Source organism: Saimiri boliviensis, chromosome 2 (genome assembly GCF_048565385.1).
Source record: "Saimiri boliviensis isolate mSaiBol1 chromosome 2, mSaiBol1.pri, whole genome shotgun sequence".
Lineage (NCBI taxonomy): Eukaryota > Metazoa > Chordata > Mammalia > Primates > Cebidae > Saimiri > Saimiri boliviensis.
The window spans coordinates 48,201,488-48,227,767 of record NC_133450.1 but is presented as its reverse complement, the minus strand read 5'-3'; the positions used below and the strand labels follow the sequence as shown (position 1 = coordinate 48,227,767).

The 26,280-nt window shown below is 38.5% G+C and overlaps 1 protein-coding gene and 1 long non-coding RNA gene across 6 annotated transcripts in view; both read left to right on the top strand.

The window, feature by feature from the left end:
• Positions 1-26,280, top strand: part of STXBP6 (syntaxin binding protein 6) — a 248,897-nt gene that overhangs the window by 76,449 nt on the left and 146,168 nt on the right. The window lies entirely within an intron of this gene.
• Positions 2-26,280, top strand: part of LOC141583560 (uncharacterized) — a 36,869-nt gene continuing 10,590 nt past the window's right edge. The window contains exon 1 of the long non-coding RNA XR_012516215.1: positions 2-26,118. This is a non-coding gene — a long non-coding RNA (uncharacterized LOC141583560). The remainder of the gene's footprint in view (positions 26,119-26,280) is intronic.

Here is a 26,280-nt window from a genome sequence, read left to right as displayed (position 1 = left end):
AACCAAATATTAATATTATTAAAACAACTTCTATTTTAAAACAGTTAATTCTGAGGTATCCCGGAGGTTTACATTCACAGGTGTTTTAGATGTCTGCAATCTCTTGCTCCTTTTCCCTGTTTCTCCGTGGTCTTCCTCTTTACGGTGACACCTCTGTTTTTGAGGTTGCTGTGCACTGGAAAGGTAGTGAAGCTCAATTCTGATGTATTTTCTAATTCATTAAGAGGTTTTGTAAAGGGCTTTACAGGCTTGTTTGTCCATACTTGTCTACACTGGGATACTGACAGAGAATGGGCTATCCTCTGAGATTCTTGTTTAGAACAGTTCCTGGTATCTGGATAGTTGTCATTACTCACAGCCTGACTTTCATTGGCTTTGTTGCCAGTAATCAGGAATCACTTGTCTCAAGATAAATATTGGCACCTTATGGAATGTGAGAAGGTCGATTCAGTTCATAAGTCATTGCTTTGCCTGACAGCCATTGCCTTGTCAGGAAGAGGCATCTGTTTTATTAAGCTTAGAATTATCTTGGGTTTGTTTTCTCTCTCTCTCTCTCTCTCTCTCTCTCTCTCTCTCTCTCTCTCTCTTTCTCTCTCTCTTTCTGTAATTGTAGGAGATCTGTGGGATTTACAATGAATTCATATTAAGAATTTTGAGATAAAGTTTGGATAAATTTTTCATGGAGTATGGGTGATGCTAATCTAAACACTTGGGGCATTTGTGATATTTCTAATAATATTTATTTCTTCTCTCTTTTTTTATTGTACTTGAAGCTCTGAGATACATGTGCACATCCCGCAGGGTTTGTTGCATAGGTACATACATGCCATGGTGGTTTGCAGTGTCTGTCTCCCCATCGTCTACATCAGGAATTTCTCCCAGTGTTTTCCCTCCCCAACCTCTCCACCCTGCACTGTCACTCCCCAGCCCCCCAACCCCCAACCTACCCCAATATGTAATGTTCCCCTCCCTATGCCCACGTGTTATCATTGTTCAACACTTGCCTATGAGTGAGAACATGCGGTGTTTGATTTTCTGTTCTTGTGTCAGTTGCTGAGAATGATGGTTTCCAGATTCATCCAAGTCCCTACAAAGGACACAAAAGCATCATTTTTTATGGCTGCATAGTATTCCATGGTGTATATGAGCTACATTTTCTTTGACAAGTCTATCATTGATGGGCATTTGGGTTGGTTCCAGGTCTTTGCTATTGTAAACAGCACAGCAATGAACATGCTTGTGCATGTGCCTTTATAATAGAACAACTTATAATCCTTTGGGTATATACCCAGTAATGGGATTGCTAGGTCAAATGGAATTTCTATTTCTAAATCCTTGAGGAATCGACTGATAATATTTCTTGTATGGAGTAATGGAAGATTTAAGCTCATTTTATCTTTTTAAAAATTTTCCTTCAATTAATATCTAATGATTAAGTGGAAGAATAAAACTTTACTTTTTTGGGCCATTTCTAGCTTTTTAAAAAATTAAGCCTTTGATTATTTATCAGAATTTATTTTAGGTAAAAGTAAATTTTTACCAGAAGGAACATGTAAATTTCTAGGACTGTCTTAGATTAAAATGAAGTAAGAATATAGCACTTTGGTAAGAATTATTTTTCAATGGGCCAGGCATGGTGGCTTACACCTATAACCCCAGCACCTTGGGAGGCTGAGGCAGGTGGATCACCTGAGGTCAGGAGTTTGAGACCAGCCTGGCCAACGTAGTGAAACCCTGTCTCTATTAAAAATACAAAAATTAGCTGGGCCTGGTGGCGCCCACCTGTAATCCCAGCTACTTGGGAGGTTGAGACAGGAGAATTGCTTGAACCCAGGAGGTGGAGGTTGCAATGAGTAGAGATCATACCACTGTACTCCAGCCTGGGTGACAGTGAGACTCTGTCTCAAAACAAAAATTAAAAATTAAAAAAAAAAGAAGAAAGCTTTTATTTAAATGACTGTGAGAGAATTGACTTTGAACCATTGGTTTCTGTTTACCCCAAGTAAGGATTAGGTTAATAAAATTTGGTTATTATTAGAGGATACTTGAATTTCTTTAGTGTGCTAAGCAGTGCCTGGCATATTCTAGGGCCTCAATTAATATCTAATGACTAAGTGAAACAAAGATGTGGCCTTACTTAATACTTTGCTAGAATTTTATTAATGAAATTCTGCTGCATTTTGTTTTGTTTAGCAACAGGGTTTCTCTCTGTTGCCCAGGCTGGAGTGCAGTGCCACAACCACGCTCACTGTAGCCTTGACCTCCTGGGTTCAGTTGTTTGTTCCTCCTGCCTCAGCCTCCCCAGAGCTGGGACTGTAGGCACGCAACACCATACCCGGCTGACTTTTGTATTTTTTTGTAAAGATAAGGTCTCACTCTGTTGCCCAGGCTGGTCTCAAACTTTTGGGCTCAAGTGTTACTCCTATTTAGACCTCCCAAAGTTCTGGGATTACAGGCATGAAACACTCTATTTATAGTTTTTGTAGTGATGGGATCTCATTACGTTGCCCAGGATGCTCTCAAACTCCTGGCTTCAAACAGTCATTTCACCCCTGGCCTCCAAAAGTGCTGGGATTACAGGCATGAGCCACCACACCCAGCCCAGGTCTTAAAAATATTTTCATATTCTTAAATTTAGATTCCAGAGTTCTGCTTACACAAATAATGAATAGAATATATTGAAATAAATATTGATTTGCATTTGAGCTGAGCTGAACATCGGCCTAGTATAGACTCCTAGTAATTCTAATTTTATTAAGCTCTATTTTCTCAATAGTTCATTGAGATTTCTTGTAGATGAGTAGTTGAAAGAAAGGTAGGTGGTCTAGAAGCCACTTGAGTTTTGACTAGTACACATGTATAACTGAAGAAGAACAGTTTGTTTGCATTTTAGGCATATGCTATTGTCTGCCTGATTCTGATCATGAAGTCTGCAAGAGTGATATAGGGACTGTAATAACCTCATCTCAGTGAAATAGCATAACCATTTCATTTCCCCTGCCATAGAAGATAATGACCTGGGACTTATGGGATAACTGTATTTCCTACAAATTACCAAGACCTTCAGGTTTAAACTATGAGAATTGCTTTTTTGGTTACATTCTAATGGAGGAAAATCTTTTGTTCTTCAGTCTTTTCATGCTTTTGAATCTTGAGAGGGTAGACTGATAAAGTAGATCTGACATTTAAGCAGACAGTATAGTGGAAATTAGGGCAGGAGAAGGGCAGGCAACTTTGACACCCAAGATTTTTGCAGTTTGATTTTTCTTGTAAGTCACAAAGAAGCAACCACCTTTATTTTTTAACTTGTGTGAAGCTTAGAGGCATATTGCTACTTCCCTGATAAGGTGATGTTTTAATTAGCAATTAACTAGTCAAATATTTATTAAGTACCTTTTCTGTGCCAAGCATTCTCAGTTCTGTGGGTACCACTATGAAAAGAATTCATGGAGCGTACCTAATATGGTGGGCAAGCAGCAATAGACATTAATAAGTCACTCACTGAAATAAACATAGTTATAAACTGTAAAAGATTAAAAAGAAAAAATACAGTGATGTGAAAGCATGTATGCAGAGAATTTGGCCTGATTGGGAGAACCAAGAGTTTTGAGAAAAGTAGGGCTTCACTGGTTTTGAAAAGAGGACTGTGTGGGTGAGAGGGCATTCCAAGCAGAGGGAATGGCAGGTTCATTAAAAGACTAAGCAGGATTTTGAATTTCTCCTATTCTCCTATTCAGTCTAGGGATGACCTGTTTGTAGCTCAGCTCACATAGGAGTCTGTGAAGTGAAAGCAGAGCCCTGGAATGACAATCTTCTTCCTGCTATTAGTGTGAACTGCCTACGCCTTCTGGGGGCCCAGGCCCTCCAACTATTGTGGTTTAGTTGATGAAAACCAGCTATTCATTTTGAACTGGTGAACTTTTTCCAAATTAGGACAATGTCTGCAAATAATTTTTAACCATTCTTCAAACAGCATGAAGCATTACATTTTTAAAAAGGGAGAAGTATCGCTACTTTAAAAGCTTGCCAAAATATGCATCTAGACATGGGTGTTTCATATATATCCAATGTCTTTTACTAACTTTTCTTTGTGTGAATTTTCATCCCAATATCTAATACAGTTTATGATCAGAGTTAGAGGTCTGTGATCATAAGACTTATTATTTTCACAGCAGATTAAATATCTTCTGGAGATATCCAAAAAAGGAGCTGGAGTGGGAGAAATAGGATGATCTTTCTTGAGTTATTTAGGTTTAATTCTGTAAGGAGAAAAATAATCTCTCTAGTTCCTTGTGGTGTCTTGGGATAGGATTTGAGTGTTTCTCACTGGAATCATGGATTGATTGACTTCCTGAATGGTATATACAAGTGCTTATGTACTGAGATGCCTCTGTAATTAACATTCTTAAAGCACTGGTTTCTGCTTTTTCTTTTCAGCAATGACTAAAATTAAAAATACTGACAATACCAAGTGTTAACAAACGTGAAGCAATTTGAGCTCTCATACTTTTCTGATGGTAATGTAAAAATGATATGACTGCTTTAGTAAACAACTTGGCAGTTTTTTATAGAGTCAAACATGCACCCTATTTTTAGGCATATACTCGAGAAATAAAAACATACATCCACCTAAAGAGTTGTACATGAGTATTCATGACAGTCTCATTCATAATAACCAAAACCCAGAAATAACTCAGATATCCATCTACATATTAAATGAATAAACAAATTATTTTACATTTTTGCAGTGGAATACTACCTTGCAGTAAAAAGAAATGAACTACCGATATATGCAGCAACATGGATGAATCTCAAAAGCATTATTTTGTGTGAAAAAAAAAACAAAACAGAGAGAAGCATCAATATGCGATGTGATTCTATTTATATGACATTCTAGAACAGACAAAAGTAAGATGTAGTGGCACAATTGGAGGGGCCTGAGGTGATATTTTGCAGTGACATTAGGTGTTCTGTTTGTTGATTGTGGTGTTGGTTACCTAGGTGCATACATTTTTGACAGCTAATCAGGGTGCACACTTAAAATGGGTATATTTTATTATATGTAAATATATCTCAATGAAATGGATTTCTTTCTTTCTTTCCTTTTTTTTTTTTTTTGAGATAGAGTCTCGCTCTGTCTCCCAGGCTGGAGTGTAGTGGTGCGATCTCAGCTCCCTGCAACCTCCACCTCCCAGGTTCAAGTGATTCTCCTGCCTCAGTCTCCTGACTAGCTGGGATTACAGGCACATGCCACTTTGCCCAACTAATTTTATATTTTCAGTAGAGGCAGGATTTCACCATGTTGGCCAGGCTGTTCTCGAACTCCAGACCTCGAGCAATCTGCCCACCTCAGCCTCCCTAAGTGCTGGGATTACAGGCATGAGCCACCACACCACTAGTGGGAAGTATTAACCTCTTTACCTCCATGTATGTCTTAAGGTGGATGGAAACTAGCTGTCTCTTTTATAGGCATGAGAAGTTATTCCAGTGACCTTTTTGAATGGTCAGATAGAAGCAGTTATGTATCATCTAAACTTGTGCTTACATCTATGTGGTCTGTCTATATGCAAAATCTTTATTTTATGCTGTTTTTATTCTTGCTCACTCATATGGATTAGGTTGCTCAACGACTGGACCTAACATGATATATTCCTTATAGCACCTGGCACATGGCTTGATATAGACACAATAGATGCTTAATGGTAGATGCTATCTGAGTTTTTGGTTTACTACATACCTGATTATAGTGTAGACTTTATTTATAACTTTGAACTGTTAACACATTCAAAGTGTAAAGCAAGCCCTGCCCACAACAATTTCTATAGTCAGTTGCCCATGATAATTTGGGTCTATAAAACTAAACTAGAAACATGCTAAGTTAAAATCAGTTTGTTATTAGACATTAGTTACCTACCGAACATTCTGTAATGTCATGTTTAAAATCTGTTTTCCCGATTCTGTTTTCATTATGTGTGTGTACTATATGATGCTAGCCTTTATATCCATAAATGGATAAAAATCTTCCCTTGGCTGCTGCTCATCCCCAGAGAAGGAGCATGTGGGAACTTTAATTTTTGTGATTAGTACATTCTTTTACATGTTTTGTTGAAACAGAAAATCTTAATCTTTTCTAAATCGTTTTAGATTTGTAGAGAGCAAAATTGTTCTGAATGCTCTTTGATGAAATAATTTATGTAAATAGATACCCTTGGAAGGTAATGACATGGATTAGGAGCATAGAACCTGCCAGTACTGCCCTTTATCTCAGTGATGGGAAGCCCTAGGTGTTCCTTATAGTACCCTCTAGAATTTTCCAAAGTACAGATGGCCTGGCTCTACCTGGGTCCTACTAATGCAGCACCAGGAGCTGGTGGGGAAGCTAATCTGCATTTTGAAAGTGTTATGCAAGAACTTCTGAAGCTAAGGTTGAGAAGCTTCGCTGTTTTGGGGAGATATACTCTGGTTGTCTTATTGGGATATCTGACATAATATATTTTCGGTACTCAATTTCACTTAAAACTGCTTTAGTTTCTTACTTGTTGGCTGGCCATGGTGAAACCTCTGATTTTTCTGGGCTTCAGTTTATTCAGTTGAAAAATTCATAGTAGTTAGATTCAGGTTCATTTGGGTTCTGTGAGTCTAGGGATCTGAACCCCTATGGAAGTTTTATACCAAATTTCATTCTCATTCCATGCATATCATGTAGAGAAAAATTCAGGTAGTTAATATCAACACTTAAACATTTATGAGGGTTTGAGAAAATGCTTTAAGGGTTATTACTGGAATTAGGGTAACCAAATTTAATTGTCAGTGATGTGGCATAGGAAAGAAACCCTTTTTATCTACTTTCTAATTCAGACCAGCTCTCGTTTCAAAGTCTATAAATATTAGAAGAGAGAGAAGAGACAAGACAGATGAAATTTGACCTTGGTAGAAATGGTTTATTCAGCAGTGGTAAGTTGACTTTTCAAGAGTTTTTATCCAGGAAAAATGAAGACATTCACACCGAAGTCAGAGGCACACAAAGATATTAGCAGTAAAAGAGGAAGTACAAATCAACTACAATAATTTTATATATATATATATATATATATATAATTTTATTATACAAGTAGTAAATATTACTGAAAATAAGAAATTTTTAGAAAATTATGTAAAAGTAAAAAATATTCACCTTCTGCATATTATATTATTTGTTTTAATTCCAGTTAATCCCTGTGGCATCCCTATTCATTGAGTGGCATGTCCCTCATTTCACAATGAAGGAACCAGTGTTCATCAGAGGTCATGATCTCCCGGGGTCATCATTTTGGAAGTGGCAGAGTCAGACATCCACCTGGTCCCTGACCTATGGCCATATGCAACTGCCACAGCACCTCATTTCTTCTGATTCTCCTGGGAGGGGTGTGGTGGAGAAAGCCATGTTTTAAATAGTAGATTCCTTTCTGACTCTTCACAATTGATAGAGACATGGAACACTTTTGGCCTCCATGGTGTCATTCTATCTCATTTCTAAGGTTATTGTTTAACAGACTTTCCTACATTGGAATATATATCAGGGTAAGCCTTTTGTCTCTGTATTATAGAGATTTGGTGTGTACATCCAGCTATAAAACTAACTCCAGAAGACAACACAATTAAAAAAAAGTTATTTTTAGTGCCTTGATTTTGAGTTTTCTTACATTCTTTTTAATTTTATAAAAATGCAATATCATTTGTTATACCATTTATTGAGCATTTGGTTCTTCTAGAATATGTGCACTGACACATTTGAGTAGAGCATTTGTAAAACAATAACCATTGGCTACATGAAGTGAAAAGGAGAGGGTTTTCCTCTGAAACATTTTCTAGTTCAGTAGGTTTGGCCACAGGTATAATTTTAAGTGACCTGCAGTGCAGCACCTGCCATGCGCCTGTCACATGCTTCAGTGCTCATACAGTCAGGGTGTCATCAGCCTGCTTTGGGATTAGTAATAGTAATAATAATTGTAGTTGTGGCATTTATTAAGTTCAAACATATTCTATATCTGATCCATATGTTAACTCCTTTAATCCTTACAACAGTGCTATGAGGTAGATAATAGTTCTTATTTTGTAGATGAGGAAAATGAGCATATAGAGGCAAATTAGCTTGCCCAAGATCCTCAGCTAGTGAGTAACAAAACAAGGACTTGAACCCAGATTTGGTTCTAGAGCCTATTCCTTTATCCACTGTGCTGTGCTCTCCATCTCTTGTGGGTGTAGGGATCCTGTGAGAAAAGACTTGCCAAACCAAATGCCTTTTCTTGCACTTTCATACGGCTTTAGTGATAATCATGTCTCAGTATTACTCTGGTCTCCTATGGGTTTTGGCTAGGTGATAACAGTCCTGTGTACCAACAACTGGGCTGTTAAGAAATTCACATATTACAGTGACACTGTTAGTAGATGTATTTGACTCTTAGAGAGCAGATTAACTCCCCAGGGAAATTTGGAAAGGCTCCTGCCAGGGACACTGACACATATGAATGTGTATGCTTCAGTTGTGTAGTAGAAAAAGCAGATGCCTGAAATGTTTTTTAGAGTTTCCTTGGTGGTTCTAGATCTCTTCCTGTGAAAACCAGTGATAATAACATTTGTCTTTCCTAAAACCTTGTGAATAGGAAAGCTCAATGATAGATAAGTAAGCATTTAACAGGTATCATCTCATTTCATCCTCACAACAGCCTTTTCTTGTTATTTCTACTTTACAGATGAAATAGCTGAGGCTTAATGCCAGTAGATGCACTGCCCAGGGTCAGGTGGCTAAATAACGAGGGTGCTGACTCACACCTGTGTCCATCTGACTCCAAAGCAGACACATTGTCATTTTTTTTTTTTTTCAAGATAGGGCAGGTCTGAGGAACAGAACTCTCCTCTTCCTTAAAAACAATGTGACAACATTCCTTGAGCAGCGTGTGCTTAATCTCCAAGGATTTAGAGGATGTGCTGTCAGTGACTTCAGCTTTTCTAGTGGTTTAGCACGCCAACAGAGTTTTCTTTTTCCATTCTCTCGTGTATGCGTTCCAATACTAAAACCAGATGGAAATAAAGGAAAACTCTTAACAGAGGCTAGTGCCAAATATTTCGTTTAAAAAGGAAACTCCATCTGTGTGCTCTCCCACCACACAGCCCACTGTTAAGAACAGGAGTTTCACAGCTCACTCACTTATGTTAATTTTGATTAGTTTTGACTACTTGCAAAGGTAGAGCAAGTGGTGGTTAGGGAGATTGCAAACTAAGGCAGCTCTCCTTCTGGCATGTGGCTGGCAAGGCACTGTGTACCTGGCAGACATCCTAAGCAGCAGCCTACCAAGAAGGCAGTTTTAAGGCACATAGATGCATTCTTTGGGTGATTTTCTAGGTTAACACTTTTAGAAGTGAGTACCTGACTGTGTAGTGAGGCTTTTGTTTGTCAGTAAGTTGTAGTCAGAGGCACCTATTGCTCCCTGGAAGAATTCCCACTCCAGGTATAGAAGAACACAGGCTTAGGCAGAAGGCTGACTTACGGTAAAACGCTGACTGTACTAGCTCTGTCATGTCTTTGAAATTCAGTTTTCTCATCAATAAAATGGCAATAATATCTACATCCCTGCATTAAATTCAGAGGTATTTTGAAGAATAACTGAATATGCAGCTTTATGAGCAATACTATTATCGTTAATGGGATACTCACTGGTTCTTGCAAGATAAAGATTGTTCACCTATAGCTTTTTAAAAACATGTTAATGACCAAATACCACTGGTACCCACTCAAACCTATTGAAATAAAAAAAATAAATAATCTAATCATAAAGTCTGACTCTCAGGAACAGACATTTTTATAAGACAACAGCAAAAAGAAAAAAAAAATGTTAATGTATATGTATGACAGGCATCCGTGACCCATGTCATGTGAAGCAAAATCACACAATAACCCAGACTTAGCCTTGGGGGTTTTCTCCCTCTCCTTCCACACTTTTCCCCCTTTCCCTCTCCAGTTTCCATCCTCTCTATTCTGTGTCCCACTCCTGACAGGAGTCTTAAGATCATTCTGACCTGCCATTTTTAAACCAGTCTACTCTCGATTCCCTAGATTCCAACATTGTTTTTCCCCAAAGCTCGAATATTAGGTGCCATCACACTGCTGTTCTATTTCAGAGTTTGAAATTTTCCACTCTAATATCATGAATATTTGCACAGGACTGGGTATATGGGATGCAGAGGCCCTTTGTGTTTAGGCCTCTTTCTCCAGCTTTGCAGGGAGTTAGAACTGGGTTAGTCAATCGAAGTCCTGTCCCTGAAATGGGAGATGTTATTTTCCTACACCTATCTTTACTGGATCAAAAGAAAAATTAAAACAAAATAAAACAAAACGTTCTCTGGGGTCAGTCAAGTTCACTGTTAAGCAAACATCAGAAGTGGGAGAGGCTGATACAAATGCCTGTGGACCCAGCTTCTCAGCCCAGATCAGGTTATTGTTTCTCCAACACTTTCCTGTTACCCTTCCTTTATACACACACACACACACACACACACACACACGCACATGCAGAGAGAGAGAGACAGAGGGAGAAAGAGAGTGAGAGGGAGGGAGAGAGAGAACTGTACTAGCTCTGTCATGTCTTTGAAACTCAGTTTTCTCCTCTATAAAATGGCAATAAGTTCACAGGGTATTTTGAGGAGTAACTGAACTATATGTGCATATATAATGCCTGATACATAGAAGGTACTCATCTTCCATGAAGAAGACACAGGGAGGGAGAGAGAATACGAATGACTGACATTTCCAACTCAGTTCCAGTCATGCTAAACCATATACAGAATTTTCCAGAAGAAACTATTAATAACCACAAGCACAATGAGGTTGCCAAGCTGTCCAGTACCATAGAGAATAGATGACCAGGTAGTTACTGTGCTCTGAGCATGAACATGTGCCTCCTCCGACCTCTCATGTCTTCTCTGTAATAGCACTTAGCATTGCTGGACTTTGTCATTTGGCTTTCTGTTTACTTCTGCAGACTGTAAGCCTCTAGAGACAAGAGACTGTTGTAGATACCTCCTTTCTTCCCAGTGGTCTGATCAGAGCCTCCTAGTGGAACAAATGAAGCTCCTGGGCAGGGGGAGTTGGGCATAATCTCACTCCTGCTGTGTCTATAAGAGCTGACACTGCCTGAGCTCTGGGCTCACTTTCTGTGTTTGAGCTCCAGGGTGAGCTCACACATTCACTCTGGGTTATAGTGGCTGGTACTTGTTTTGGCTTTTTTTTTTTTTTTTTTTTTTTTTTAAGAAACTTGCTGTTATTCACACTAAGATGCTACTGGGTGGTCTTTTAATTCCCTTGGAATGCATCAGGTTACTGAGCAGAAGATTTTATTCTACCTGTTGGACCAATTACCAATAAGAAAATGCATATTTCTCTGATACTTTCAGACTTTTAGAATCATTCAAAATGAGCAATTGTGGCCTACAATGGAAAGCTGTTATCTCAGAATTTTGAAGTACCTGAGTGTTTCTCTTGAAGAAAGAGTTCATTTAATGCAGTAATACGTAATTATTTAATGGGCATTGAATATATCAAAACTTTACTCAGATGCTCTTTTCTCATTGTAATCATTTTCAATTCTACATTTCCTTAAAGAGGGCTTTCCAGAGAAAAATGGAAACTGGATTCTTGTTTTTTAGTTTTAACCTCTCTGAGGATTTTCATACTGTCTCACCTCCACCCCTATTCACACAAATTATTCCTCATCCACCTTGTGTGGATCCCATGTGGCTGATTTAGACCTCATGCTACTCTGTGTCAATGTGTCTATCAGTTTAACAAGTACACTTCTCTGAGAAGCCAATAGGGTTTTGACAGATGGATTTGAGATATCAAGAATATACTCGGCCTTGATGCTTTGGAATCCAAGTTTTTATCTTCCTGAAAGGAAGCATTAGCTGCCCTCCTCCATTTTCTAGCTAATGCACACAAGCAGTAATCATGTGGGTTTTTATCTCTGTTCAGAATCCTTTCTATCTTGTAGACAGATCAGAGTCAACTCTGTTTTGGATCTGTGCATTTTTAAGAATGTTCCTCCTATACATGTATACATATTATTTATAAAAAAAAAACACGAAACCAAGGGAAGAAAAGAAAAACCAATGGGAAAAATCATGACTTTGGCTTTTCAGGATTCATGCTTTTCAATACTCTCCCCCTTTTATAATATCTAGGTACAATTTTGTTCTCCCTTTTAATTTAACATGGTAAAAATTTTTATTTTTTACACACTTATTATAATTTTGATGTCTCCTTGAGTACCATACAATAGCTGACTGTTCATCTATTGCTGGATTTTTTTTTTTACAGTTTTCACCAGCAGAAATAATGATCTTGCTCTTGCTTTTAAAAAAGAATGCACATCTTACCGATGAGAAAACTGAGGAACACATGGATAACTGTTAGAGGAAGCATTCACACTGCTAGTGAGTGGTGGGATGAGACTGGAACCATTCTTTTCTGTGCCCTGCTTAGTGCTCTGCCGTGAGCCAAAATTACCTTATTTTAAACCTCCAGTCCACCAGAACCTTTTAAAAATAAAATATCTTGTCAGGCTTGGTGGCTCATGCCTGTTATCCCAGCACTTTGGGAGCCTGAGGCTGGCAGACCACTTGAGGTCAGGAGTTTGAGACCAGCCTGGCCAACATAGTGAAACTCTGTCTCCACTAAAAATACGAAAATTAGCCAGGCATGGTGACATGTGCCTGTAATCTCAGCTACTTGGGAGGCCGAACCAGGAGAATTACTTGAACCCGGGAGGCAGAGGGTGCTGTGAGCCGAGATTGTGCCACAGCACTCCAGCCTGGGTGACAGAGCGAGACTTCGTCTCAAAAAAATAATAAATAAACAAAATAAGATATGTTGTACTTTGTGTATTTAACAACCAGTTAGCAATCCCTGTAATATTTAACATTGTTCTACACCAGGTTCTCTTTGGGGTACATATAATGTCTGCTGTCTTTAGGGTTGTGCCATTATTTGACTTCCATATACATTTACAGGTGTACTTAAGGGTACTGTGCATGTGTGATTGTGTCTGTGTTTGCAGAAAAAGAGAGGGGAAGGTATCTTACCTAGACTCAGCCCTGTGTTCCTCGAAAGAGGTACCTCATCCATTTGGTCTACTTCAGTTAGGAATCCATCAGACACCTTTATCTTTTACTGTATTATTGTCAGATGAGGGATGATAGAAGTGGCTTTTTTTCTAGGTCAGTGCATTTAATTAGTGATTCACATTTCACATTGTATCATAGCCAACATTTGAACATAGAGATAAACCAGGGTGAGAAAAATTATCCTTTGAAAACATTTTTTTGGCGTAGATTCAGAGGGTACATGTGCAGGTTTGTTACATGGGTATATTGTGTACTGGTGGAGGTTGGGCTTCTAGTGAAACCATTATTCAAATGGTGAACATTGTATCAGATAGGTAATTTTTTAATCCTCACTCCTTTTCACCCTGCTGCCTTTTAGAGTCCTAGTATCTTTATGTCCATGTGTAATCCTAATTTTCCTAATATGGTATGTATGCACTATGGAATGTTATGCAGCTATAAAACTAACACTGGAACAGAAAACAAAATACCATGTATTATCACGATTAAGTGGGAGCTAAATGATGAGAACTCATGGAAACAAAGAAGAGAAGAGTTTAGATCTCACTTATAAATGAGAACATGCTGTATTTGATGTTCTGAGTTATTTCACTTAGAACGATGGCCTTCAGTTCCATCCATGCTGCTGCAAAGGACATTATTTCATTCTTTTTATAGCTGCATAATATTCCTTTTATGTTTGTTTTTGGTTTTAGTTCTGAAATCTGTTCCTATTAATTTTTTTTAACTTTTATTTTGGGTTCACAGGTACGTGTAGGTTTGTTATATAGGTAAACTGCCACAGGGGTTTGTTGTACAGATAGTTTCATCACCTAGGTACTAAGTCTAGTACGCAATAGTTATTTTTTCTGATCCTCTCCCTCCTCCCACCTTCCACCCTCAAGTAGACCCCAGTGTCTGTTGTTCTCTTCTTTGTTTCCATGAGTTCTCATCATTTAGCTCCCACTTACTAGTGATAATACATGGTATTTTGTTTTCTGTTCCAGTGTTTTATAGCTGCATAACATTCCATAGTGTATACATACCATATTAGGAAAATTAGGGATTGTTTTAGAACTTTAGATTTTTATGTCCACAAGAATCCTTAGTCATTCTCAAAGCTAATGCCAATGTTTACATGAAAAATGAGGCCTACAGAAGTTGAATGCTTTGCCTAACGTGACAGAATCACTACTGTGATTCAGGCAAAAGAAGAAAAAAAGAACATGTTCAGATCTTTCCCGTTTAATTTTTGACTCGGTTGAAGTGGGGTTAGATGAGAAAGAGATGTGATTAGTGGCCAAGCAGACTTTGGGGATACATGTCTCTGTGACATTCCTCTTCATATCTGCATGCAAAAGCAATCTGTACTACTCTTGGGAAGAGTCTGTCTACTGAGGATCAAAGAAGTCATTCTCTCTCTTCTCAAGTTTGATTATTGTAAGAAAATGAATATGGGTTCAGGTGTAGAGGCCAAATATGCAGACCTATTCCACTTCTGTCACTTCCTCCTAGACTGGGGGACCCATGAAGTGGAACGTGCCCATTGGGAATGTTTTGTAAGAGAAAGATCAAAAAAGCCAGTCTCTAAATGTAATACACTGCCTGATCCATTGGGTTAGGAGAAGAAAATATTACTATTTCAATTGAAAATTGGAAATATAATTGTTTTCTAACTTACGTATTGCATATATGTTTTATAATTGCCATAATATAGTAGAATAGTAGTTCATGTATATAATTTAAAGTATGCATATACTGGGAGTTAATGATCATAAATTTTTTATTGAAGGGAGGCATAGTCATGGTTAGAGACCCCAGGCTAGAGTCCTAAGAGGTAGAAACCTTTGCTGTGCAAATCACTTCTAGTGCAAATAACTTCTGGCCAGTGAACTGGGATCAACTGTTATAAAATCTTTGGCTCCAGAGGTAGTTGCTCATGGTAGTGAGCATTAACTGCCCTTTGGACTCGGTCTCAGCCCCCACTCCTTGCCCCCAATCCATCCCAGATTCCATGGCTTTCTATGGGGTAGAGATTCAGCTGCTATGTGGACTGAGTGTCCTAACATAGGCAAAGAGCCTGTCACAGTGCTTAGCACTTAGCAGGTGCAAATGATGGATCTCCTTTCAGGAGTTGTCTGCTCTCCTTTTGGAACCTGAAATCTGGCTGAGACAATTATTTGTTTCAGTTCTAATATTAGGCTTGATTTGGACTGAATGTAAACATCTGTGACTTTGCTTTTAGTACACTATTATGAGGTCAGGCCCGGTTTGTTTAGTTCTGAAGCTTCTTGGCCTTTTGTACTGTTTAAAAAAGGGAAACCTGCATTTCCTTTCTGGACCTGACATTTATGGATTCATCCAAGGGAGCCTCATTCTTGGCTGACAGAGCAAAGTCCTTGGTTCTCTGTGAGCCATTCTACTTGGGCTAGTGCCTTCCCCTTTCTGCACATAATTATTTCCCTTTGTCAGTATTATATTTTATTATAAGGACTGTATAGATCCTTGCAGCAGTGCCTATGCCAACCCTTTTTGGGAAGGAATTTTTGAACTAGAATTCAAATATTGTGTCTCCAAAAATATTCACATTGTGCCACATCTTACCTAAAGATAACAAGTCACAATACTCCTTTTCCATGGGATTGGGAATTGTTAAAAATATCACTTTAGTTTTTTAAAAAAAATAATGTAGCTCTGAGATTGGACCTGATTTCCTGATGTGTGTCTGAGATGGTCTGAAGGAGGGATTGCTCTGTGTTCTCCCCATCGCTGTTGCTCCTCACTCAGGTGACCTGTCCAACTACCATTCACCTCTCATGTCCTTTGCTTCCCAGGGCTTCTCTTTGCAGACCACCATGCTTGGCCACTGTTCCTTCACACTGAGATGACCCTTTCTCTTTTCTTACCAAGACTATTAAAAACATAGTTCCTCAGAGTGACTGATCTGATATGTTAATAAAGAAATAATACCGCTTACAAAAACCTTTGAAGACATATGTTGCCTAAACACCTTCCCTTGAAGAGATTTGTGTTTGCAGAAAGAGGCAACCTCGCTAAAACTAGTGGTGGCTGTGGTGGTAGTAGTAACACTGAGAACATTTATGGATCAAGTACTGTCACCCATTTTATAGCTTCCCAGCTGCTTATAACTGGGGTTGATATACACATTATGATAAACACCAGGACCTCCTGTTTTATCATTTTTCTCAAGTACTTGTTTCCTTACGTGTCTGTTGGAAGCATCCGTTTGTCCTTTGTTGCTTACTTGGAATCTTGTGGATGGTAATGGTCTTTACCTTGAATTTAGAGGACACTCTGTTAAATGGACTTTGATTTCATTTAATTTGGCTTCTGTTGGTTTTTGTGTTCTAATGGAGAGTATTACAGAAAAAAAATGCAACTGGATACTAAAGAACCTTGCATTACTCATTTTCTTAAATTGACTTACTAACCAAGGGCACTTAGGATTATAAATGTCTTCTTCAGTTTCAAAATGTTGTGTTTATGGTGTTTTTTTAAATCACTGTGTAGCCAGCCTTCCAGATAAAATTCTCTAGCTTTAATACTGTGATATGCCAGGAATCTTGTTGCCAGTATTTTTCTACATAATATTTCAAACTCTTTCCTTCCAAAATCTAATTTTATTTTGAGCTTTAGTACGACACTGTAAATGTTGAGGTCATTGGAAGAAAGGAATCTTCTTACTTGTAAAATTAGCTCTTTGAGTCTGGGCTGGAAATACCTTACAGGTCTGAAGCAGCGGAGAGTTTTGCAGAAATGAGTTTGAATTTTCCTGTGACCAGCTTCATTTTTGCCTTGAGGTAGGAATTGGATGATGGTACATAAAGTCTTTTGAGGATACAGCCCTTGGTGTTATACAGAGTAGTTAGCATTATAAATACTTCAGTATGTGCAATATTAAAAAGAGATTTGTATTGAAATGATTTATTTAGATTTATAAGTTGGATTATTCTATTTTTAACCTAACTGCATTGAATCCAATTAGAACTTTAAATTTTGTTTTTATGAGGGGTACTGTGTAAAGCATCATTTTTCCATGTTTTTAATGAGTTTTCGAAAGATAGACCTTGTGTATGCTTGCAAGTCAGATATACCATATTGGTAAGAAGTTGCATCACTCTTTTCTTATATGAGGCTTTATTTTGCCATATATAGGGCACCAACTGGGGAAAATCTATGTCCCAGTAATGGTTCTGTGTGCATATTCTGTGTTTCTTTTATTTCCAGGATCAAAGTAACTCATCAGCAGTATCTGTGTAAGAGCAAATGCTTTGACAATAGTAAAAACATGGACTTGAACCCGGTTTCTACTACTGACTAGCTGCGTAATCAGTGTAACCTAGAGAGCCAGTAGGCCTTTCCAGGCCATAGTTTCCATTATGTAAAATGCTGACTAAAAGTACCTATCTTGGAGGGCTATTGTGATGACTTAAAAAAAATTGTAGGGGAAAATATACATTAAACTGCCTGGCTTAGCCCCAGAATATAGTAAAGTTTAATAAATGGTGATTTCATCATCATTCTCATCTAGCATTTGAAAGCAGTTTTCTACTGGCATGAGGAATAAAAGTTGTCGGTCATCTGTCAGAGACTGAACTAGAAAAGGCAAGAAAGCAGCTGGTGACTTTGCACATTCCTCAAACAGGAATCGAAGTTCTGTCGGGGGGCAGAGGAGAGTTTCTAGTCCCAGAAACTTGACACCCATTAGGATCATGATCACAAGTTTTGCCACTGGCTTGATTGAAGTGTTCTATTCTGAAGATGGAAATTTTTCATTTTTTTCTAAAGGGCAAATCAACAGAGTTTCAATTTAAAACAAGGCTAGATGCTTATGAATGTCCTTCAATATGCAAGGTTTTAGTCTGGTGTAAGAGCATGACTGGGGTCAGACGCAAGCCTTTTCAAATCTCAGCCATCTCCTTGTCTAGCCATAGCCACAGAACACACCTAACTTTTCTAGACAATGGGGACAATTCATACCTATGGACTTGGTGTGTCAATTAAATAAGACTGCCAGCAAAGAGGCTGGCACGGGGCCTGGCACATCAGAGGCCTCAGTAATTGCTGGTTGGCAGTGTGCTAAGCCTAACTGTGTGTAGAGGGGTACAGAATCAGGCAAAATGTGGCTCCGTCCTCAAGGAGCTTAGGAGCCACAAGAATACACAAATGCTTGAAAAGCAGTATGTTCAAGTGAAGAACACAGAGAGAGGCCCAACCTGACTGCTTTGTGTCTGCATTACCTGTTGACACCCAAAGGGCCGTCATCCTGAAATAGCAGGGGTGCTAGAACCTGTTAAGAGTGAAGTTTGAGTGTTTGGTATTGAAAGCATGGTGAGTCAGTGTATTACACAAATAAAAACAGCACTGCAACACCTGTCTCATCATTTATTGTGAGTTATTTTGTTTGTTTTTTGCTTTTAAGCTGACATGCTAGCAGTTCTTATTTTCCTCTTAAAATGTCTTTGTTGGGTGGAGAGTCTTAAACCCCACCAGGCAGGAAGCAGCTTTCACAAGTCCATACACAGGGATGGCTTAAGCTGAGTGCCCAGTCCCTGAAAAGCTAGAATTCCCTGCAGTTTGATAACACCCTTTAAGGATATAAAAGAAACTTCTGAAAACCAATTTCTGGCTTATCATTTTAATTTCTTCATATTCATTTTTGTTCAAACTAATGCCAGTTATTTGGATTTTCCTTTACCATTAAAAGCTTTAAAAGCCAAACCTTCATCTGAGAACTTAGTCTGTAGTGTTTCAGCCATATCCCTGACTACCTATCCCTGCGTCTCAATAGGCAGCTGCCAAGCCCTCTGCTGTCGGTGTGCCAGTCTCTGTCACTGGTGTTGAATTCCTTACTGAGATCCTATTCTTTTCAGTGTAACTCCAGTCTATTCAAAGATGCAGTGATTTTTTTCTCTCTCTTAATTCCGTTGACTCATGTGACCAGATATCTAGTAGGCACTGTTTTCTTCATGTTCAATTACCCAATTGTCTACCACTTGAAAATTTTACTCTCTTGTGCTTTGGGCTGTGGAGGGGGATCAGTAGCCAGTAGCTGCACACTGCAGTAGAGAAAAAGGTATGGGTTTCAGAATCAAACAGACATGGTTTGAGTCTTACACCCACACTAGCCGTGTGATCTTGAGCAAGTTACTTACCTCTCTGTGCCTTGGTTTCCTCTGCTCTAAAGCTGAATGTTTAGAATGTTGTAAACATGTGATGTTATGCTGCATATGTGAAGCACTGGCTTACTTACTTCCTGGCATACAGTATGTGCTGTTGCAGGGAAGCTGCTGTTACTGTGGTTGTCATCTCTTGTTGCCCACCCAGTTGGTTCAGTGCCCTAGTGTCGGTCTCCATGGAGAACTTGCTGGGGGAAGCAGGGTCAGATTCCCTAGCCAACTGAGATGCTCTGTGCCCTGAGGAGCACCCTCACTTCTTTACCACGGTACCCACTGCTCTCATCATGGGCTGTATGTTCAGGTGGCTTCCACTGAGGGCTATGACTTCAGCCTTGCTGGTGATTAATGAGTGCACCCTGCAATCATGCCTACAGCCCTTAGGTTGGCTGAGGCATTTATATTCCAAGCTGTTGGTCCTTATCAAAAGGAAGGGAGGCAGGACCATGATAGCCAGATCAAAAAAAGGTGATATACTTTAATCCTTGCCTTCCACCAATGTAGGAAAGATGAAGGAGCTGCAACACATTAGTTGGCTGTTATGACAAGTGGAGCAGAAGAATGTGGATGAGTGGCTTGTGGATGCTTGGGCATCAGATGTGGGACTCCCTGGTGAAGCCGGGTAGCCGCCCTCAGGAGGCTGATCACTCTAATATCAGTCTACCAGGCATCCCACTTGCCCTTTGACCATTTAGAAGGGGATGACCCAGTTAAGCATCCTCCCTAAGGATGTTTCTCTCTTCCTGACATGGTCAGCATAACTTCTTTAGACCGACAGCAGAGCAACAAAGAACTTTCAGATGGGAACGATAGAGATAGTTAACATTAACTGAACACTTATTATATGCCAGTTACTAGACTAACCAGCTTACACATGTGATTTTATTTAATTCTTCTACAGCCCTCTCAGAGAGGCATGGATGCTTGTTACCTCCTTTCTTCAGATGAGGAGGCAGAGGAGTGGGTATGCCCGGTAACGTGCCGAGTGTCACAGAACCAGTAAATACGGGAATAGAAATTCAAACCAGATTCTCCTACCTGCAGAGCCTGAGCTGTTTATCTCTGTGCTATGGACAGAGTTGTTTCCTTGCGTCAGGCTGTGGCCCACCCCTCAGCTAAAGTTAAGGGGGAATTGTTGCTAATTTTCCTTGACTATTTTACTGCCTTTTATCAGCTGCACTTTATAGGAAAGATGACCCATGTCCTCCCCAGTCCTAATCATATTGGGATCTGGACACACTTGGCCTCTTCTCCCCTAGCTCCTCCTGTACATGACTGTTCCATATCTGTGGTCTTACTAAAGGCAGCTCTCTTGCAGATCTTGGTGCTGTTTTTACCTCCATTAAGGGTGACTCATTTAGCAAAAAGGCACTAGTGAGCATGTAGACATAGACGTTGTATAGATGGAAGAGTATTTACACCACATACAAGAGCAAATACCACAGCACTCTCTGTTCCCCTAAACTCTGACTGTATTGCCTCAAGGGACTTTTCTTCTTTGTATTAACAGTCTCTGGTTCTGTTTTTCAGAGTCTTCTCTTCCCCTTCAGTCTGCTTCCCTCCTACCTTAGGCAAAGTGATTCAGACTTCTTCAGCTGCTACCCAACCTTGCTACCCAAACCTGTTTTAACACTAGGTACAATAGAAATAAAGCATCCCTAGTCATGAGGGCTCAACCTCCTTAGAAGCCAGTGAGAGTGTGAAATAGCTTTGTTTCCCCTGTTGCCCTCATTAAGGAGCTGTAACCCATTACACACATGCCAAACATGATTGACAGGCATGTGGTCTTTGGAAAAATGCTGGTCACTTTCATATCTGAGAGCCAGTCACCAACTCCCTGTCCCTTCTTATGAATTGGCAGCCTTTGCAAGGATCCTCAGCCCATCCTGGGAGCTCACCTTCTTCTTTCTATCCCTCTATTGTCACCTTTACCCCACCCAAGAACAGGAAGTAACGTTTCTTATGCACTCCAAGACTTCATGCCCTTGATCTCTTTTATGCCCATTTTGAAGAAGATGCTGGCCTCTGCTATTTGTATCAGTAATTCTCAGCTGGTCACCAGCTTAGAATTCTAATTATGGCCACCATTTAGCCTGAGATTGTTTTTTGTTCATTTATGAAAATCTTTGCTAAGATCTTACTGTGGGCAAAAATTAAGATAATCAACTGTTTTCGTGGAATTTAGAGAGAGAGAGATAAATTAATCAGCCATGAAATACTGTGTTGATTTCTGTGAAAGAAAAAATAGAGCAAAAGAACTGGATGTCTTCAGTAGGAAGCAAGTGACAAAATGGGATATGAAGGTTGAAAAAGACTTTCCTGGGGTCATGAGGAAAGCATGGGAGCAGCAGGAAAGAGTGTCCACAATAAGAGGAAGCACTGCTCCGTGTGGCAGAAGGGAGCGTGATAACTTGGAGGAACATAAAGAAGGCCAGTGTGACTGAAGCTTAGCAGAGAGTGATGTTGAGGGAGGCTGATGATGGCTCTCACCTTAGGTTTGCATCCTCATCCTGGCAACCTGTGAAGTTCACCGTATTTGGGAAACGGGTCTTTGTGGATGTAACTGAGGTTTCCCTGGATCCATCCTGCTGTGCCCTACATGCCATCATATGTGTCTTTATAAGAGTAATGCAAAGGGAGATGAGACACACAGAGGAGAAAGCAATATGAAGATAGGGTCAGAGATTGGGGTGATGTGGCCATTAGCCAAGGAGTATTGGCCTCTACAGAACTGGGAAAGGGCACAGAGCTGATTCTCCCCTAGTGCCTCCGCAGGGAGTGTGGCCTTCTGGCCTCCACAACTCTCATAAAATCAACATCATTTTAAGCTACCCAGTTTGTGGTAATTTCTTACAGCAACCATAGGCCACTCCCCTCCAACAAGAGACTTTACACTATCTTAGAGTAAAGGACTACATCATCAACACCCAGGATTTTAGGCCTTTAGACAGGGCCCATTCCTTTAGACACAAAGGAATGCTATAGGAAGCATAGAAGACATCATTCTCACCCTCATGCTCCCCATCAGAAACTTAATAGAAGTATGAGCAGAAACATGTCTTTGTATTAAGTATTTGCATATGCTCATGAATATATGAAGAAATAAAGTATGTTTGGGGATATCTTACTCTCAAAAATTCTTGATATGGTTTCTTCCTCTGAGCTGGAATGCCCTTTGGTCACATCTTTTCTGTTTTTGCTTATTTGATGAAATTTATTGACAGCATTAAACAAATCAAGAGGGAAAACAGTGTACTTTTTTCTCTAATGCCTAGTGAGATAAGGTGTTTATCTGATTCCTACTGTACTATTTTTTCCTTGTATAACAATACTTTAAATTCTTTCAACACATAATTTTGTTGTAATGATAAAGAGAGTATTAATTGTGGTGTTGGGGTTAAATTTTATTAGTAAGAGTATTAAATGCTGCTTACAGAGAATGAATAGCTATAATCCTCCCACTTCAGAAATTTAGTTTTATCTAGGAAAACTAAGAAAAATGCAAAATGATATTTTAGGTTAACACTTTTAAGGTTTACATTTGGGCAGAATATTAGCAATGACCTTTCTGGAGGTTTAGAACAAAAGTCTATGCTATTAATAGGTGAATATTTGATAACTGTATTCATGCTGATGTATTAACTGTACATTTATTTAAAGAGGCCACTTCAAACTCTAAGTTTGGAATAAGCTTATTTGTCTTTTTTTCTTAAGGAATAAAGAATGGCCACTTGGTAAAAGCAGCCTGAAATAAGCTTGTTTGTCTTAAGAGAATTTTCTAAGTAATTATTATTTTGAAATATTTTTATTAAAAATTACAAATATGTAACAGTAGGGAGAATAACATCATGAGCCCCCATGTAATTAGCTCTGTTGGCCAGTCATATTGTATTTATTTCCCATCCACTTCTTCTCACTGGATTATTTTTATGTAAATTATATCATTTCATTCTTTAATATTTCATATGTATATATTTTATATGTATATAAAAGTATTTTAAATATGTGTTAAAAACACAATCAAAATACCAGTATTACAACAATAAATCCCTTACTAGCAAGTATTAGTTGGGTTTCAGCTTTCCAAATTGCCTGATGTGTATTTATATTTCATATATGCAAATTCAAGGAAAGTATAAAAATTGTTTTTCAAATATATTTTATTTCAAAAGGATGAAACACATTTTATAACACCAGAAGGATTAAAATAGGGACATTATAGCAATGAACTTACAGTCTGTTTGAAAAGTTTGGCAATTGTACAAAAATAAATAGAAATATCTAATTATGTAACTTGACATTTTTCTATCACATTATAAGAAATTTTTTAAATGAAGAATGACCAAAAGTTATACAATAAAGCAATGTAATATAATAATAGAGTTGCTTGGCATCCAGGGCTCTGTAAGAGGATATATTTTTCAACTAAACATCCTCTTTAAAAATCCTGTGTCTAGAGAAGCTCAATGTGTACTAGAAGATAAAGATATACATGGTAAGTATTGAAAGAGGATAACCATTATCTTGATTTTTAGCACTATAGGTTGATTTGCCTGTTCAATAACTTTATATAAATCGAATCCTAGAATATGTACTATTTAGTGCTTAATTTCTCCCTCTCAGTGTTGCTTGTGAGATTCATTTATCCATATTTTTGCATGTAGCTATAGTTTGTCATTCTCATTGCTAAATAGGATTCTATGGTAAAAATATACCACTATATTTTTTTGCTGATTGACATTTAAACTCTTTTGAGGGTTTGGTTATTACAAATAGTGTTATCTATGAACATTCTGTTATATGTATTTTGATAAATATTATTACATATTTCTGTTGGGTATGTACAAGGAACATAATTGCTAGGTTGAAGATTATGTACCTCTTCAGCTTCTGTGTATACTCCCCAACAGATTTCGAAAAGGTGGTACCAATTTACACTCTCACCAGCAGTGTATAGAGTGGCTATTGCTCCACATATGTGATCATTTTTCATTTTAAATTATTTGTTGAGCAGGGAGGGTTATTGGATGAGTCTTCGCAGTTGAAATTTGACAGGTATAAGAAAGCCAGTTACAATTATTAAAAGAAAAATTTTAAACAGACTAAATTGAATAGAGTTTGAGCAAAGATCAATTGGCAAATCAGGAAGCCTCCAGAACCAGAATGGGTTCAGAGTGACTCCAGGGCTGCCACATGGTCAGATAACATTTATGGAAAGAAAAAGAGAAAGTGATGTACAGAAAACAGAAGTGAGATGCAGAACAGCCACATTGGTTACAGTTAGGCATTTTCCTTATTTGAACAGGATTTGAATAGCTGGCTGCCTGTGATTGGCTGAAACTCAGCCACTGTGATGGGCTGAGGCCCGGTTACATGAGTAATTTACAGCCTGTTTACACATCGAGTTAGGTTAGAGTTTACTATTTGAAGAGAAACCTTTAGGATAAACTTAAAATCTGTAATGAGGCAGCTAGGCTAAATTTAACTTAACACTATTTTTATTAATCTGAAATTTTAAAGAAATAGATTTTGACCAGATTAAAGGCAATTTTCTCACTCATTCTACCTTTGAGAAATATTTCCATTTATAAATTATCTGTTTATAACTATCTTCTGTGTGTGTCTCTCTCACTGTGAGGAAAATGGAGCATGGTTTGCCATGATTCCTTTGGGAAGAGCTCTAAGGAATCTGGAAGACAATTGTTAAGATGACTCTCAGTCTTGTCTTTTCAAGGCCACCTAGTGCTTAACTCAGGTACCCACTTTCCATCTCTTTAGCTGTCTGTTATTCTCCTATGGAATCCTCTTTAGTTTCACATTTCTCTGAAACTGAAGATTTTAAAACTTTAAACTTGGGAAGAGATCATCCTCACTCAATTTAGAGAAAGGGCCCACCTTCTGGCTCATACATTTTACATTTCTATGAATATTTTTAAATAAAAGATATTAGATGTTAAAATACTGTTATTATGTAATGAGTTATCCAGCTGTAAAGAGGGTTTGTCTGTAAAATAAAACCTTTTCTTTAATGGTGCATACTTTCTACTCCTTCCTGTTGAATTTAGGACCAATTCAGTTAGATTTCATGCCTTTTTCCTTTTAGTTCTTTCTTCATCTTTCCAGCTACTCTGTATGCCCTCCTCTCCCCCATTGATGTCCCTCTGGCACTGGGTATCAAGGTGTGCATAAATATATTAGAAAGAAATTGGGATCAATTTTAGGATACCTCTTAGGTCTTATTCTCCATTTTAGGCTATGTAATAGGTTTCTGTAATATAGAAAAAAACTCATCTCCTTCAGTACTTAGAGAAAATCATGAGTCACACTAGTTGTGTCTTAATTGTTACGTGTGACAGACTCAACAACATTTTAAAAAATTATACTGAGACAAAACATTATTTTTTCCTCTATTACTTGCTATTAATTTTTGAAAGTGTTATTAAGGATAAACTCTACAACTTACTGGTCTCTGGTTAACCCAGGGGAACCCCTGCTGAGGTAGCAAGAAAAGAAGAGAAACTCTGTCAAGAATCATTAAACGTGATGCTCCATGTGCTCCTGGTCAGAGGACAGTTCTCACTTGGTTTTCACATTTCAAGAGAGTTCTCTGAACTCAGAAAACCAACCATGTGAGCATAATGTCAGGTGATTCCTATTTGGGCCAGTAACAGTCTGTTACCAAGCGTGAGGAACCATCATACCACAGAATGCTTCGCTACAGCCCGTGCTCCTGGCACTTACCAACATTCTTTGCGTAAACCATCAGATCTCTGCACTTTGAGAGGTGGGTGAAAAGTTTCCATGAAAGAGCATAAAGTCAAGGCTTTTCATAATCATTATAGTTTTCCTTGGAGATTCTTTGGGTCCAGGTACCAGGAGCCTCGATGAAGCCTTCCCTTTGTAAACTTTTCCCTTATGAGTTTGAAAGTGAATCTTTGCAATTTGT